The sequence below is a fragment of the Gopherus evgoodei genome, chromosome 7 (assembly GCF_007399415.2).
Source record: "Gopherus evgoodei ecotype Sinaloan lineage chromosome 7, rGopEvg1_v1.p, whole genome shotgun sequence".
Classification (NCBI taxonomy): Eukaryota; Metazoa; Chordata; order Testudines; family Testudinidae; genus Gopherus; species Gopherus evgoodei.
The window spans coordinates 33,353,309-33,371,500 of NC_044328.1; the positions used below are offsets into that span (position 1 = coordinate 33,353,309).

Consider the following 18,192-nt stretch of genomic DNA (forward strand, 5'->3'; position numbering starts at 1 on the left):
ATATATTGTGAAGGAAAATGGCAGATACATTTTCCACTGGAATAATTTGATATAAGTTTCCTGTATTTATTGAAACAATTGAAAAAGCAGAGAGGCTCTATGAAAAGTTCTTTAAAGAGGCTGCTATTGCTTGTATTTGTACTCCCACTGCATGATTTTTACTAAACAATTTCTAATCCTCTTGTACTGAAATTTGGAGCTTTAAAAATTTAAATCTCACTATTTTATTTATTAAATTTATATTTATATATACACTGTTACAATATTTGTAAATTAAATATACTTGTGTACAAATAAAACATAAATAGTGCCGAAACACAATACAAACATTTTCAATTCAAAATGTGAATTGGCTAAGGTGAAAGAACCAACAAAATTTCACCCATGGCAAAAAAGGGCTATTACTATTAATGCCATATACTATGGGTGAAATCCAAACCACACTGAAGGCCATAAGGATTTCACCCAATATATGGTACATTTCAGAAGAGAATTATTAATATAAAGTATTTTGAATTGGTGTAACTGTTTTAATTTTAACTAAAACATAATTCAGATTAAACTAAACATAACAGTATAATCATATTAGGAAGGCTGAGGTGATCTGTTGTGGCTTGCACTTTTCATTCTTTACTCTAATAACCCTGCAGTTTAAGCTTGTTGAAAGAACCAAGCTTAAAATAAGTAGCTAGTAAAGCCATGTAATGTTAAGTGAATATTACAAATATCTAGCTACAGTAGTAGTAAAAAAAACAACCCTATGCTTTCAGAAAATATATGTCTTTCCTAGGTTTTACTTCACTAGACAGCTATGTTTACTGGTTTTAAAAGTCTGTTGTAACACATCTCATAGTAGACTCATTACACTTTGATTCACAACTATGCTACACTCAGTATAGGTGCCCACACTATCATAGTGTCGCCAATTTATAAAAAGCAACAAAGATTCCTGTGGAACCTTATAGACTAACAGAAATATTGGAGCATATCTGACGAAGTGGCTATTCACCCATGAAAGCTTATGCTCCAATACATCTTTTAGTCTATAAGGTGCCATAGGACTCTGTTGCTTTTTACAGATCCAGACTAACAGGGTTACCCCTCTGATACTTGTCACCATTTTATAATACTTGTCCTCTAAGCATGGTATAAAGAGATACTTTATTTCAGAAAATATATTGTAAGTGTTTAATATACAATAGTAAATACCTAATCCTCAAGTGTTAGATACTTTTCCCTTGGAAAACAGTATGAATTCCTTATATTAGAAGGGACTGAAGTAAATTAAGTGTTTTACAACTCAAACACTGGGACATCATCTCCACCCACCAGTTATGAGAATTTGTATTCTTTATATAGAAAAGTCCCAAAATAAAATTGCATGTTGTCTACAGCCAACTTTTGCTTTTTTCAAAATTAGAATACTACTTTTAAAATTAAGTTATAAAAAGATTGACTCTTTTTCTCCTTGTTGGACTCTGCAGGCAAAGACCAGAAAGTCTTGCATGCAAAGATGCACAGCTGAGTTAATTTAAATTGTATTTTTCCATAAAGTACTTGGAAAGTGTACAGTATTTCCCCCTTTCACAGACTTTAGCTAAGTCTTTCTTCCCACAGATAATGGTTGGCAGCAGTGCACAGTGCAGAGGTTGTGTGCTGCACTTCTGAACAAAGTCGTGAATTGAGCCATTGTTTTCACTGAGATAGCCTGCATTTTTCGCTGGACAGAGAGCAGGGTGTAAAAAAGGCACCTTGTGTGCAACTGTTGGCAAGGCTTGGAAGTGAATTAAAATCTCCACAAGGTCTGGGCAGCACAGCTCTGCTCGGTATTGAGCTCTTTGGAAGCACAGTTAGCTCAGACATTCCATTGCAGTGAGGCAGCAGCAGGGACACAACTCGACTCTACAGTCGAACGGGGGAAAAAAGCCAACTCTTTCACAGAGATTAGTCTCTAGACTGAACTTTCATTCACAACGTGTGAGACACACAATGGCTCTGGACCAGTTTCTGCTCTACAAAGATTTGGAGAAGGCTCTGTTATCCAGTGATCTTGAGTCACTGGGTATGACCACTTAAACAGAACGAGTTGCCTGCCAGAGGTAAGCAAAACTAACAGGAAAGGCTGAAAACAAATCGACTGAAGATGCACAACAGAGGTGGTGTAGGAAATTTTTGGGGAAGTAACTCTCTCCTTTTGAGTTTGGTCTTTACCCAAGTCCTTTCCTGCTTCCAAGCTCCGACGTTATTTGAGCTTTACAAACCAAATCAAATGTAAAAATAACAACTGAATGTATTTAGCAGTTTGGAAATCCCAGGCCCCAAATAGTTTGCTGTAGTGTCCTTGACACTCTAAGCTCAACATCTTAATTGATTTCAGCACCGAAGTTCTGAGCTTGAGCCTTTGAAGATGCACCATAATTCCAGAGCAGGCTGCAGCTCTAAAAGCGATGACAGGCACCGGGATACTGTCCTATTGCTTAAAAAGCAAATGCGTTACAGCTGGGAGGAGATAAATGCAGAGGTGTTTCTAACAATGTAAACTCTCGCTCAGGGCAGGTCGTACTACACACAATGGCGCAAACTCTTCGGATGTGGGTATGTATTTAATATTGCATTTAAGCATTTTAACCTGGATGGAAGAAGGGCAATGTACCTAACGCCTCACAGCGGTACATATAACCGGGGAGACCGGTCTGTGTGGAAGGCTCAGCCCCCATCTTGCCCTGTTGGTTATGCAGGCGCCCCCCTCTTGTGCTGTTGGGTCGGTAGAAAAACCTTCTTCCCTGCAGCATGTGTGATTTGCGGGAGGGGAGGAACAGGAGCCCGCTGGTGGAGGCACAGACATCCTGGCCCTGCAGTGTGCTAGAGGGGGAGGCTGCGGACCCTTTGGCGTTGTGACGCGCTGCCCTGCACTGTGTGTGCCCGTGAGGAGACTCCTCTGGGCTGTGCTGGCGGTGTAATGCAACCCCCCCCTGCGCGCTACAGTGGGCAGCGCCAGTTCCCGGGGCAGAGCGCGCAGGAGGAGGCGGCAGCAGCAGCACCTAGCGCTGCGCTGTTTGCCCTGGTGCTAATAACACAAGGTGCTTCCCTGCTCTGGCCCTACCACGCTCCCCTCAGGATGCCTGTGGCTGAGTGGGGGGGAGAGGGCTGGCCGGCCGTAGTCCTCCTCTTCTTCCCCCCTCCCCAGCCCCCGGGCTGAGCGAGCCCCCAGTTCTCCCGCTGCGCCTCCTTCCGCCCAGCTGGGCGTTACGATCCCGCAGGCCACCTCCCCCTCGGTCAGCGCGCGCTCCTCCTGCCGGCCCGCTCAGCGGAGCCGTTGAGTTCGGAGGCTGCCCTGACCCGGAGCCTGCCCTGCGCAGCCAGCCGGGGCGAGAGCCCTCGGGGCTGCTGCAGTGACCCGCCGCCCGGCCTCAGCTGCGGCAGCTGGAGGAAGAGGCTGGGGAGACGCTGAAAGTTGCCGTCTCCTGCTTATCCCTGGCAGCGGGTGAGGCGCTTCCACAGGCTCCTTGCCTGCGTTCGTGGGGCTCGGGTGGGTGGGTCTCCTGGTTGCCCAGAATCACTTCCAGAGGCTGTTTTGGGGGTTCGGGTGGTGAGAAAGTTCCCCCCCCAGTCACTGAGATATGGGGCCATGAGTCCACACCTGCACTACAGCAGCCTCATGGACATCAGGGGGGTTGTATTAGGTCTGACATCCTTGCATTGGCTACACTTGCACTCTAGTTTGTCACTCCCTTTGCTCCCCATATATCAGTTCTCCATTAGGCTTGTGAAGATGATGATCCACACTAACATGCAGTTTGTATGCAGTCACATTGCAATATTTAGTTGTAAAATATCCTCTTTCTCTGGAGAGGGTTTGAGGAAATACAGAGAGGGGGTATTTTTTGGGTGCGGATTGTAACAAACTTGTTATAAATTACAACCGGGCATAAAGTCCTCACTATCTTCCCCCTGAATTTCTCACTTTATAGCCTGGTTTATATCAGTAATAAGTTTCATATTTCATTGCTTTAAACATTCTGGCTAATCACATCTCAGTGGATTATTCTAGGTGAGGTGCAGCATCTGATCAACTACAAAGTTTTAGGTTACTGGGGTGAAGTGGTCTCTCCCCAGCATTTCAGTGGTTTATAATAATAAGTGTTCTCAGATGTTATAAAAGTTCATTCTGAGATGAAACCTGGCAATCAAAACAGCAAAGTGAAGAAAAAAAAAAAAAGATCCCCCTCCCCCGGTTCTGGCCTTGCCTTTGATATGTTTGAAAAAGTTTAGCTCTGTGAGTAACTTTGCATTCCTTACTAGTCCCATTTAAGTGTTTGCAGGACTGGGGACAAACTGTGCAAGATTTGCTAGTCTAATTCCCCAGAGTGTACAGTATACCTGAGAATCAGCAGGATAGTAGGATGATAACTGAAATGATACAGAAACTCATGAAAGGGTTGGCTGTGTTTCAAGGAGCAGGTAAATGTTCAGACTGGTTCTTATTTTGCTGTGCGGTTTGCCTATCCCTAATTGTAATGCACATTTGTGAGAGAATAGAATTAAAATTGGTATTTTATGTTTATATCAAGATTTTGTTGAATGAATAAAAACATAAATTTTATAAGTATTTCAGAAGTGGGGATGAGGTTTTGCCCCACTATAAACTTTTTTTTTCTCAACATCTGAGAATGATTAAAGAATTTAAATTCCAGAATTTATATTTACCTAATAATTATCTTAAATCAGAAGCCTTCCTTTTTATTTTTGAATCATCCTATGAGAAATAGAACTAACTACAAACAGTATATGTATATTTCTAATTAGATGAAAACAGTGACAAGATGAGCAACACCTAGACAAACAAGGGAGGAAAAAATAGCAAACAAAATCAAACTACAAATAACTTTATCACAGGAAACTGATTATATTGTAGATCACCAATAGAAAGCTGTTGAGAGAAACAAACTGGACTGCGTAAGTCATGAGAAACCGTGCCCAGTTTGCATAGAAATTAACAGGGGATTGCTAAATTCTTCCATTCTCCTCTTAGTCATCTGAGTAAAAGAAACTTCTCATATTTTGCCATGTTAAGACATTGATCCAATACATTATTACGAGTTCATTTTCACTTTCCTGTGTGTTGAGACAGGTTTCTTTGTAGCTAGATTTGCTCTTAGAACCCTCCCCTTTTTGAACCCAATTCTACAAAATGCCAGATACCCTCAACTCTGTACACTTTTATTTGGTATGTGTTGGGCAATGTATTTTTGTCAAATTAAGCACAATTTCATACTAAATACAGTTTAACCAATATATTTTCTATATTTTTGCATAATTTTGTTGATACATGAGAAAAGACAGAAAAAACTCTATCAGTAAAGTAAGGATAAGAAAAACAATAAATCGTCAAATAAAGTATTTCTAATAGATGTATCCATTGAGAGTCATGGAAGGGGTTCAGAAAAGGGCTACAAGAATGATTTAACATTTGGAAACACAGACTAGAAATAAGGCACAATCTTTTTAACAGTGTGGAAAATTAACTTTTGGAATAGTTTACTAAGGGTTGTGGTGGAGTCACTATCACCAGTAATTTTAAAATCAAGATTGGATACGTTTCTAAAAGATGTGTTGTAGTTCAGCCATAGATATTGGACCTGATACAGGAATTAATTCAGGGAAGTCTGAGTCTAACTTCCTGCATAACACAGTACATAAGTCACAATGGTCCCTTCTGGTCTTAAAATCTATATATCTATGAATAACTGCATTAAAATTCTAATTCTTGCTGAGCATTTCTCATTAATCATTAAAATAAAATATTTACTTTCTATTGATCTTTGAAATAATCTTCCAGTAGAAAAAGTATTGCCATATTGGTTGGTGTTCATTTTGAAAGAATCTTATCAGGAACCAGGCTCTTCAGGCAGGAACCGTCTTTTTGTTCTGCTTTTGTACAGCATCTAGCACAATGAGGTTCTGGGCAATGAATAGGTCTCCTTGGCACTATGCTAATACAACTAATTAATCATAATGTTTGCTGTATTTTTATATACTTTTTAAAAAAAATCCATAAATTAAACATAGTGTTTAATCATGCAACTCCAACATGAATAGAACTTATCCTCATAACTAGTCCCCTTGCAATCATTTGTTGTTAGTTGTGTGAATAAGGGATGTGGAATTAGGTCCACAGTCTTTAACTATGAAATATAATTAATTTGTAAGAGATTGCACTTTCAATTGTTTTTTTAATTATAAAAACTATTAGTATGCAAAAGCATGAGCCATGTTTGTCAGTGGTCAAATTCTGCCCTCAATTATGTTTTTAATCCCCTTTAAATTAGCATTCTTGTACATGAGTTCCTGAGGCCATAAGTGACTGAATACACAAATAAGAGCAGTATGATTTACATTGCATACTGCTTTGTTTGTCTTGGCAGACCTGTGTGGAGATCTGACTGTGGGTGGGGTTTCCAGAATCATGCTTCTGCCAAACGTGGATCATATTGCACTCTTGATTTCTGAGCAAAATTCCTATTTACTTTGAGAGTTGCATGTTGTAGAAGTGGGTCATTGTGTTAGCACTACCTATATATGGATCTCTTTTCTTTAGTGACAGAATTCTGATCTCTCTTGAAGTAAGTGACGTTTCTTCGGACTTACACCAGTGTGAGATCAGACTCTGGCTGTTAATGGTCTATTATGTTCTAACGCTCTAGTATTTGGGTGAATGACATAATTGAATGCAACTAGATACTAAATCAAACCATCTCCAATATTCCTTCCTGAACTATCGTAACCAGTCATAAATAATCCACCATAGTCAAACAAATACTTAACCTAAAAGGTGTCCTGTACTTGTTTCTGAAAACCTGTAAAGGTGACCTCTAACAGATTGCTCGGGGCTGAGCTTCAAAACTAAACTTTCTCCTCCAGAATCATCCAGTTTCCAAGTCCCCAAGACTGCACACCTACCAACTATCAGCAACGGTGCCTCAGGTGATCGTAGCTGTTGTGGTGATTCATTGGGTCATAAGCGAACTAGGCATCAAACCTCAGGGCATATATGAATATACCTCAAGGAAAATCTGTCTGCATCCAAATCTCCTATTCAGTCTAGGGAAGTTTTGGGTGTGTGAAATGCAGAATTGAGCCTTACATGAAGATTGGCATTCTGAAGGCTAGTGTTTCAGCTGTGACATTTTACTCACAGTAGTTTGCGGCACGCCTTACTAGACTAAATGGGTTCTGGGCTCTGGAATGTCTTTCGCTGTATATTGCAATCCACAGAAAAGTAATCTTAAGTAATTTGGTAAGAAAATTGCAGTGGAGATCTTTTTTAAAAAGGTAAAAATGAGCCACTTAATTTTTCCATTGACCTGTAAAGTTTTTTAATAAATACTTTAAAAAGATATTGAAATGGTATTTAAATATTTAAAGGTATTCTGATGTAAACTTCCAGTTAACTTCTTTGTGTTTCTTTCTGTTAATTCTTAATAACATATTTAAATACTTCTGGTTAAGCAGAAAGGTGAAAATGTTTGTGTACCAAAGTAAAGTTACATGAAAGGTATATGTGAAAGGTATTTTTAAATATTTATTTTGGGATAATATTTTAATTCTGTTAGTATGCACAAGTGCTGTATAACTTGCGTCTAATAATAGTATGTTTTGTTAAACAGATGACTCTCCAGTTGCATGTGACCTTGCCTAGTGTTGTAGGATTTTGCTGTCTGTTTTAGACAATGCTCTGATGTGGGACTTTTCCTCCCACAATATTTTTCTCCATCTGTGCTACAGTGTACAGCAAGAATGCCTCTGAAGTGAACTCTGGTATTTCTGAGGTTTGTGCTACAATACATCTTTATTCTAACATTTTTATAATGCATTCCTTTATTTCAAATACAAAACTCAGTTATTGGTTAAAATCAGCCACTTAGTTGGCCGATTTCCCCTCAAAACAGTGCGGGTAGTTTCAAGCAGCATTAACACCTGATTGAATTTCCACTTGGAAATCAGTGGGGTGTGAGGGAATCATGCTGTGTAGAGTAACTGCTCTGTGGATCTACTTCATCTACAGTGCTCCCAAATTCGCATGAAGGAACAAGCTTGTGGAGCTCCAGTTGAGAAACTTCCATGGTGTCAGCTCTCACCTTTTAATTTCTCTGGCTTGGTTCTGCTTGTTTTGGATCCTGCCTGCTTATGAAAATGAAGGGAAGAAAATTTTCATGTTTTTAATATCCAAACTAAAATGCTTTAAGAGCATATTTTGCTTCTTTGCTTTCCTTTGCTAGTTTTCATTTTCTCATTTTTTCTCAGATATATTTATAGCTAGATTAAGATAATGAATTGTTTAATTCATGTGAGTATATTAAGATAAATGTATTCGATAGGATGCTTCATTTAGTGGACAGTGATATTTTAATATTTATACTTCTAAAACTGTTTAATATTTATACATTTTACTAATAAGGTTCATGTCTGATGAATTTTCAAATAAACTAGACAGCTGCTGTATGTCTATATATCTCCCTTCTGCTCAAAATTATATGGGTGGGAACTAACTAATACAAACATTTCCTGGTCCTGTAAAAGTTGCAGGTCCATGTAATCTCATCTCTGTTAGTGTATGGAACTGAAAGAGGTGCAGGTGTAAGGTAAGCGATAAAAGCAGGGAAAGCATGTATCCAAGACTCCAATTCTGCAGATTATTGGCCAGCTGAATCCCTCTGCATTTCCCTCTGGCTCTTGCCAGTCATGCCTATTGCTTGATCAGGCCAGTAGGTTCACAGGTTGCTTATCCAAGGTGGTTCTGTGACATCTTGGGTAGTAAAGGGTTAAAGAGCAAACAGGATTGTTTGAAGTCCTTTTCCCCCCAGTGGTTCTTCCATAATTCTTGGAGCAAATATTGCTTAATGTGGCTCCTTCGGAGTTCTGGGACAGAATCTACTGTGTAGTGCAGCTTCCATCCAAGTCCGTCTCCCCGCCCCCAATGCAGTCTGTTGGTTGCACAGTTCTTTTGTAGTGGATATGCAGAAGGGGGAGTACCCTGCGTAGCTACCTTCCCTCTGTATGTGGTCATGTCATAACAGTGTCTGTAGTCTTGCTTCCCTTCACATGAAGCAGCTGGAAGAGGAGGTGAAAATAGGAGCTTTAGAAACTATTGTGTATAATTTTTATTAAAATGTACATACAATGAGGCCAACTAATCACATATTAAGGGAAAAGTTTTGGATACACACAATCCATAACATGAGTGGGAAATCTCTCAATTTCCATGGTGGTGGTTGTACTCTCAGGCCAGGTTTCAGGTAGATGCTTATACCAGGATTGTTTTAGATTTAATGACCTCTCAAAATGTAGGTATTGTAATAGGTTTTGATTTGGAGATCTGTTTCAGTTCTAGTTTCATGTAATAGTGTACTCTGCAATAATTAGGTGATGTCTAAACAAAAAATTCTACTTAAATCTTATTGGCCATTCAGTACACATACAGCCTAGATCTAGAGAAACTTGATCTCTTTCTGGGATCTATGGTCTCACTTGTATAATAAAACCAGTATCTCAGGGCTATGGCTTTTAAAAGACATTTTTCACTCTAATTAGCATGTATCATTTAAATATACAAGGTAGGCTTATGGGCCTTTTTTGTTGTATACATTTATAAAGCACCTGTCACCATATTAGTGTCTGTCACTGAACAATATATATTTCAAGTTATACAGCTCAGACTTAAGTATCTTGTTCCTTCTTTATTATTGCTATACAGCCTCACACTATACAATCAGTCATGTACATCTCGTTTTCTTAATAGTTTTTAAAAGGCAGTTAATCATGTGTTAGTAAGTGAGACTTCATCATACCACATGGGTGTCTTACAAAATATAATTTCTAATATTTGGAAATAAAGCTCATAAAATTAATTGTAGTGTTGGGTATAGCTCTTTTGTCTGGCAGAACATTTGGCAGAGTTCCAAAACTTGTATGCATTTCTGTATGTACTAGGTGGCAAAACATTTTGTCCAGTTCTTTCCTTTCACAGTCATCTATTTGCACTATGCAGATCTAGCTGTAGGAGGGATATGATAATATACATTGCTCAAAAACAAGGTCATTATGCAACCAATAACTAGTTCAGTATCTAATTCCTCTCTTGTGTTTTTGCTTTGGACTTTTCCCAGTTTCCCTCTTCTGCCCATAATGTCAAATCCTGTTTGTTACATAGAGGTTAGATTCTAAAAAAAGAGCAACTGATGTTGTAGTATTTTGTGGCACATATTGCCTGCTACAACAGAAAATCAGTTGTGTGATTGTACTTTCATTACTGTGTATGGTGACTGAATGAATGATCTTGAACACCAGTAATGGCTCTGTTTTCAGGGCCTGTTTCAATGTCCCTATCAGTACCCCAAAAAGTCTTTTGTTCTAATTTTTGAATCCCTGCAGACCAGTGAGCCACCTGAAGAAGCTGCCTATCAGCTGAGCTGGTGAAATCAGCAGAAGGCTGGCTGAAAACATAGGCCACGTCCAGACTAGGTATTAAAATCGATTTTAGATACGCAACTTCAGCTACGGGAATAACGTAGCTGAAGTCGAATTTCTAAAATCGAGGTACTCACCAGTCTGGACGGCGCGGCATCGATGTCCGCGGCTCTCCGTGTCGATTCCGGAACTCCGTCTGGATTGATGGAGTTCCGGAATCGATGTAAGCGCGCTCGGGGATCGATACATCGCGTCCAGACTAGACGCGATATATCGATCCCCGAGCTATCGATTTTAACCCGCCGATGCCGCGGGTTAGTCTGGACGAGGGCATAGAAACCAAAGACTACTTATCCACCAGCACATCACATACTAACACCTTGCCCTTCCCCCCGTAAGGCCTCTTCACAATCCTCAAGCTAGCCCTTCCCCAGCATAAAATGAAATCTATAGGGGGTTTGGGCAGGAGAGGGAAGGGGTGACTTTGCTGAGGAGATGAAGGAAGAATGAGCAAAAGTCTGTTCTATCTTCCCTAGTTGCCAAAACCCATCCTATGTCCACATCCCTGACCCCCACTACAACAGACCCTGCATCTCCCCACTTTAAACATTAGAGCAATTCATTGCCATGCCGGCTATGTTACAAAAACATCGTCCCACATTTTACTTAAATAATTTGGATGAGATGCTCTATTACAGATTGTATTACTAAATAGTTAACGGAAAGATGTATCTCTTTTACTCATTGCACGCTTTAAAAAACATTAGTTTCCATATGTACTATATTAATTCATTCATGCTGGGGGGCTACCTAAATTTTGCTATTTCACAATATTGATCTGAAGTAAATGTATAAACTTGTCTTTTAAATAGCATTAAAGACAGGGTGAATTATAGCTGTCAAACTGTCTAAATAGACATTTTCTATATCTGCTGCAAATTGTATTGACATTATCCCAGTACTATAACATTGGGTGGTGATGTTTGTAGTGTAATATTTTTTCACAGTAGCAGAGACATGGTGCATATAAAAACTCTGCTTTCCATCCAGCTGGCTCTTGGTTCTACATCAGAACAGATTTCAGAGAGGATTCCATTAAAGAGTTTGATACCTTGTTATCTGAGACAGATTTAACTGATTTTTAAATGAGAATGCCCCTTTTTGTCCAAACCATCCCTCCTTTGGTGCTTTGCCATCAGAATTTGATAGACATTAGGACCTGGAGTTTAAGACGTATGGGAACATGGATGAACCCCAAGATGTATTATTTAATACTGTCAGCCCATGTGACAAATGAAGGGGGAGGGGACTCCTTTTTATGGACAACCAGCCAGCCAGCTAAAAAATCCGTCTTCCTAGCTGTTCTCTACTTGCCTTACCTGTAAAGGGTTAAAAAGTCTGACTGCATACATAGGTAAAGGGAATTGAGTGGGAACCTGGCCAAAAGAGCTAATGGAAAGGTTAGAACTCTTTAAAATTGAAACAAGACTCCCCTTTTGTCTATCTGTGGTTGTTCTCTTGGAGAGCAGGGACAGAGCTGGAACTATGCTGTAAAAAGCTTTGTCAGGTATGAAAAATCATCAGATCATACCTAGAAACTACTTATTTAAAACCCCAGATATGTAAGTAGATCAGGAAATGTCTAGAAAGATGCAATTAGGTTTATCTCTTTTATTTTTGTATGGCATGTGGACTTCTCTGTACTAACCTCCAAATGCTTTTTGTTTTGCTTATAACCATTAAGCTGGACCTCAGGAAAACCATTCCTGAGGCCTAATCATTATATTTGCTTTTTTTAAATCTAGCAGTAGCCTAAATTCCAGATATATTTTCTTTCTTTTTGTTTTTAATAAAATTTACCTTTTTTAAAGAACAGAATTTGGTTTTTTTTGGGTTGTTTTTGTGTCCAAAGAGGTTGTGCATATGTTGTTTAATTAGCTGTTGGCAACCGTTGTTTTCCTTTGTTTTCTTTCTCAGCTCTTCCACAAGGGGAAGGGGGAGAGATGAAAAGGCTTGAGGGTACACCCCAGGGAGGAATTCACAAGTGTGCCTTCCTGGGCCCAAAGGGTTTTTTTTTGCACTTGGGTGGTGGTAGCATCTGCCCATCCCAGGTCAGAGAGAAGTTGTAAGCTTGGGAGTTTAATACAAGCCTGGAGTGGCCAGTATTATTTTTTGGAATCCTTGCGGGCCCCCACCTTCTGCACTCGGAAGTGCCAGAATGGGGAATCAGCCTTGACAGCCCACAACTTTACTTACACCATCTGAGAGTAAAGTATGTACAGATTTCATGGCAGAATGCTATTAACATCTAAAATCAGTTTTGCCACATAGTGACTCTAGCTTGGGTATTTGTTAGTTAATGAATGTAAAATATTTGGTTACTTAGATTAAATTTGCTGTTGCTTATTTGTGGTTAAGTGTATTTATTTTTTTAAAGTTTTTTGTTGTTTTTTCAGAGAGTGAACATTTTTATGGGTCCTGAAATTATTTGCACTGACATTTTTCTAGCAGTGGCAGTTCTATTGGACTTTAGAGGCACTTTAAAAATAAAGTTTTTAAAAAAATTAAATCACAAATATTTAAAAATTTAAACTATGTACATTTAAAAAATAGTACTTTCCCCTCTGTGGTTCCCTTTCCTGGCAAAACTGGAAGGCCCTTAGAGACTCAAGTTGCTGCTCTCTTAAGGGCTTCCTTTTTCTGTGCTCAAAAGGAACTATAGTAGCCCAAGGAATTTAGAGGAAAATATTGGGTTAAGGAAAAGATAAAATCTGTTTACACTACTTCAGTAGGCTCTTGTGAGTCTTCTTGGATGTGGAATCAGGGACTGCTTAGATGTCCACAACAGTGTGGGATGCAAATAGCTTTTTGTACTTTTCTGTGGGAAAAATTTAACATTTAAAAATGATTGTGAAAAATATTTTTTTTGCATAATTTAAACAATTTCCCTCATCATGGTACCTAAGAGCCCCAGTCATGGACCAGGGCCCTGTTGTGCTTGACGTTATACAAACCTAGAACAAAAAGACAGTCTTTGCCCCAAAGAGCTCACAGTCGATGTATAAGGCTAGAGACAACAAATGGGGGGAGTACAAGGAAGCAGTGAGACAATATTGTCTAAAATAAATAGACAAGACAGAGAGAGAGAGTGGGGGAAGAAGTACGGCACACAAGCAGAGTGAACAATATGATGGCTGGAAATGTCATGTTAGTTCCACATTTTATTTTGGAGTGTGTGCAGCAGCAGCTCCAGGCACCAGCACTCCAAGCGCATGCCTAAGGTAGCAAGCCGCAGGGGGTGGCTTTCTGGTCCCTACAAGGGCGCCAGTCAGGCTGTCTTCCTGGTGACTTGGCTGCGGGAGATCCCTGGTCCTGTGGATTCGGCAGCAATTTGTCTTGATTAATGTATGACTTCCCCTCTTAACGTCAGTTCTAACATGTCATCAGGCAATTTTTTTTACAATGAAAACAGTGTTACTAGCCCTCTAGGGTTCAAAAGTCACTTGATATGCCATCCAACATCATTAGATGGGGTGAAAAATAATAATTTTGGGGTCTTTATCCTAAGGTTCCTGAATCTTTATAGGTTACCACAACTATGAACATATTTTAAAAAATAAGTTGAAATTCTCAGCAATGACATGACTCCAGGAGCTGGAGCTTTAAGAGAAAACACAAAATTTTGTGAGACTGGCAATATGATGAGTTTTCAGGGTATTGCCAACCTGGTTAGAGATGAACACTATATACCGTTTAAGAACTGGGATTCTGAACTTGCGTTTCATGTTCTGCATTGATTGTAATCCTGATAGTTCTCAAGACAGCAGCTACTAAAAACAAGTCTGAAATGAGGTGGGCAATTCCCAACTTTCCAATGGTTGTATAGCATTAGACTCCTGGATGGATTCAGTTTCAGAATGAGGTACATAATTTCTAGTTTTGGTAGTTGGTAGATCAGTAGCTGTTTTAATATCCCTTGTCTCTCAGCTCAGTAGTGCCTTTTTTTATCTTTTAAGCCAATTTATTCAGACTGAAAAAAATTGGTTTTCCAGAGGGAAGACCACAGTCTATGTAGGAATAATGTTTTAATTGATCCCCAGCACGCTATTAGGAGGTACTCGAGGGAGTGGTATTAACTGATATTGCAGGCCAGATTCTCCTTAGGGGAAAAAGGATAATGCTAGCTGGAAAAACTTTCTCTTTTTGAGTCCATTTAAAAAAAACAAAAAAAAGCTTTGCCTGAACAAGTGTCCCTTGTTTTGTTCATTTGTCCAAGTTCATTTAAAAACCAAGCTGAAGGAAACTAATTAAACTTGAATTTTGAAGTATTGACTGTGCAGAGACTTTCTTTTGACCAGGCTCCAAAAATCCTGAATACATCAGGAAAATGGAAGTCAAAGCCTTCAGTTGTTGGTACAGACTGAAATGTTCCAGAGACCATCTATGGTGAACCTTATAATGAAAATGAAATCTAATAAAATCTTTGCCTCCATCTTTAGGCTCTATACATCTGCACAATCCTACTCCTTACCCTCCAGCCGTCATTCATACACACCCTTAAAAAGCTCATTTAGGTTATTGTCAGTTGTCCTCCTCATTTTCAAACAAGCACCTTCATGCTTCCTCTCCTGTTTGGGAGAAACTCCCTGTAAATATCCACAGAATGACTCATTATCACCCTTCAAGTCTCTCCCTAAAACTCTTATTTGCTGTGACACCTACACATACCTAACAATGGTTAGGCTACCAGTGTACTGAGACCACATTCTATCCTGCTGACCAATATGTTCTCAATGTTTCCTTGTACTCCTGTCATAAACAGATAGCTAAGGGTTAATGTCTCTTTCACCTGTAAAGGGTTAACAAACGGTGACCTGCAACACCTGACCAGAGGACCAATCAGGAGACAAGATACTTTCAAATCTCGGTGGAGGGAAGCCTTTGTTTTTTGGGGTTTTGCTTTGTTCTCTCTGGGCTCTGAGAGTGACCACACATACCTACGGCTCTCTAATCTTCTATTCCAATTTTGTAAGTATAAAGGTAGAAAGGCGGTATAGTCTTCTTATTTGTTTTCCTTTATTTGCAATTGTATTTGGCTGGAAGTATTTTAAATTGTATTTCTATTGGAGAAGGCTGTTTCTCCAATTTCTTAAGCTGACCGACCCTGTAACTTTTTACCATCTAAATTGCAGAGATAGACCTTTTACTTTTTTCTTTCTTTTTATTAAAAGTTTTGCTTTTAAGACCTGTCTGATTTTTTCCCCTTGTTGAGGCTCAAGGGAATTGAGTCTGTACTTAACAGGGAGGGAGGGGAGAAAGGGGAATCTCTTTATTTTAGATTCACGGAGCTTGAATCTGGATTGCCTCTGGGTGAAGGGAAAAGAGGAGGGGGGAAGGTATCATTCCTCTCTGTGTGGTGATTCAAGGAGTTGAATCACGGTGATCTCCTAGTGTACCCAGGGCGGGAAAGAGCTGGGAGGAAGAAAGGAGGGGGAAGGGAAATGGTTTATTCCCCTTTGTTGTGAGACTCAAGGAATTTGAGTCTTGGGGTCCCCAGGGAAGGTTTTGGGGGAGACCAGAGTCTATCAGGCGCTCTACTCTAAGTCCCGATTGGTGGCAGCATTACAGGATCTAAGCTGGTAATTAAGCTTAGGGGAATTCATGCTAGTACCCATATTTTGGACGCTAAGGTCCAGAATTGGGAAAGATACTATGACAACTCCCTCATCTATATATAGCCATAGTCTCTTGTCTTTTACTTAGTTCCTGACCCAAAGAGCCAATCTGTCTTTTTTTTTCCCTGTATTTCTACAGTGCCAAGCACAATGGGAGCCTGGTCTACAACTGGGTCTCCTAGGTGCTACGATAGTAATAATCATAATGTGGACTTGGAGGACTCTGGGTTGAAAGACAAAATAATAGATTTTACTACTCCATTAGCCATTACATCTGTTTTAAAGTTCTAAATACTCTTTATTTTGACATAACACTCTTCAATTAATGTTTAAATCAGGTATAATGTAATAAACTAAGTTCTTTTTGTCATAATATTTGTACTTCTATTGTTCAGCACCATTTGTCTGAGCAAACAAATTACTTAATGTTGTGAGCCTTAACAAATAGTTAAGTTTTATTCTTCCCAGATTTGGAGAAGAAAATTGAAGTACAGAGAGGTTAAGGTATCTTAAGTTGGGCACTCAAGAACTGAGAGACAGAGAATTAGAAGGCACTTCTAAAAGTAATGAGCCAAAATGCATGCATACTGCACTGGGCATCTATGAAATTTTCTTTGAAATTGGGACCCAATTGACTTATCTAAGGTCGCCCACTAAATCAGCAGCACCATGGGAATGGTCTCCTGACTACCAGTCTTGCATTCTAACCATCTGATAATGCTCACTGCTTTTAGTTAAGAAGACTTATGGCATTATGTGATGTAAGGAGGAAACAAAGGAATGGTCAAGTATATTCATCAACTCTGTATTTTATGATGAACACTTACTCTTAGCTTTGCAGTCAAGAGCATATTGCAAGTCACATCAGGATCATAAGCGAAGGATGAAGGTTTCTGGCAAGGGGAGTTTGGGCTGGGATTCCCTGGATTGAGAAGTTACTTCCCTACCCTGTTTATCAACTGTCATGAATCCTCTCTCATCCTCTTGCTAGTTTCTAAGAGTTAACTTTAAGGTTTTAATACTTATCCTCAGTCTTCTTTTAATAATAAAATGTAAGTATTGTAGTTGTTTCAGCATCCTCATTAGTTTGGTTTTCCTTCCTTATTATGTAGTGTTCATTACTTTTCCCCCTTTAGATTCCTCATACCCGTTGTGCACTGTGTTGATACATTTTCTTCTTGTTTCTTTAACCGTTATCCAACACTATTTAAGTTTACAATTCAATTTTATTCTTGCAACTTTTCAATGACATTATATGCCTAATCGTGTTGCTTCACCCTTTTTTCATTTAATTTAGTTTTTTGGGTTTTTTTAGAAAATTGTCTTCCTCATCACAGTGGGTTACTTTTGTTGTTTGTTTTACGTTAAACTGCAATGGAGTCAGTTTTTTTTGTAGGTGGTATAGATTCCACTAATTTCAGAGGGATGGATTGGAACAATAGAAGAGTAACTTCTTAATTGTAAATTTGTTCTGTGTGGCTCAGATCCATCTTTCTGGAGCCTATCCTAACTTCCTGAAGTCTGCTTGTCATTTTTGCCTTATAAAGGAAGGAAAGTTTTGTGTGTATATATAATAAGAATGAATGAGAGAGAAAAAGCTATAGGCAATATAATGGTTGGAAAAAACCTGAAATAGTTGTGGTCATCTTCCTAGCTGGATTGTACATGGATATCCAGCTATTCCTGAGGGTACATCTGATTAACTGTAGCAAGAGTCATTTTATAGATGAGTTATCTTTACATTTAAATGACCATTCTTTCAATAATTACACACATTTACATTAAACTAACATTATTAATATTATAAAGACAAGCACTTAGAAGTTAGCATTTCAGAATGAAGGGTGCCTGTTCAATTTTAATTTTGCATGCTCTGCTGCCCTCCACATATGTATTATGGTACAGTCTCATTCATTGCTCACAGTGGATGATGCCCACTGCATGAGCAGCTATTCCATATTTTGTTTCATCTTCATTACTCAATGTGTGGCTCTATCACTTATTTACTACATAAACTTCTATGCTAAAGACAGAATTCTTAATTTTCTCA

General features: G+C 39.1%; 1 protein-coding gene across 1 annotated transcript in view; it reads left to right on the forward strand.

Moving 5' to 3' along the window:
* The first annotated feature begins 1,993 nt into the window (after nucleotides 1-1,993).
* The window catches only part of PLCE1 (phospholipase C epsilon 1), a 340,613-nt gene continuing 324,414 nt past the window's right edge, over nucleotides 1,994-18,192 (forward strand). Inside the window, 1 exon segment of the mRNA XM_030568608.1 lies at nucleotides 1,994-2,099. The gene's annotated coding sequence lies outside the window, so the exon portion shown is untranslated.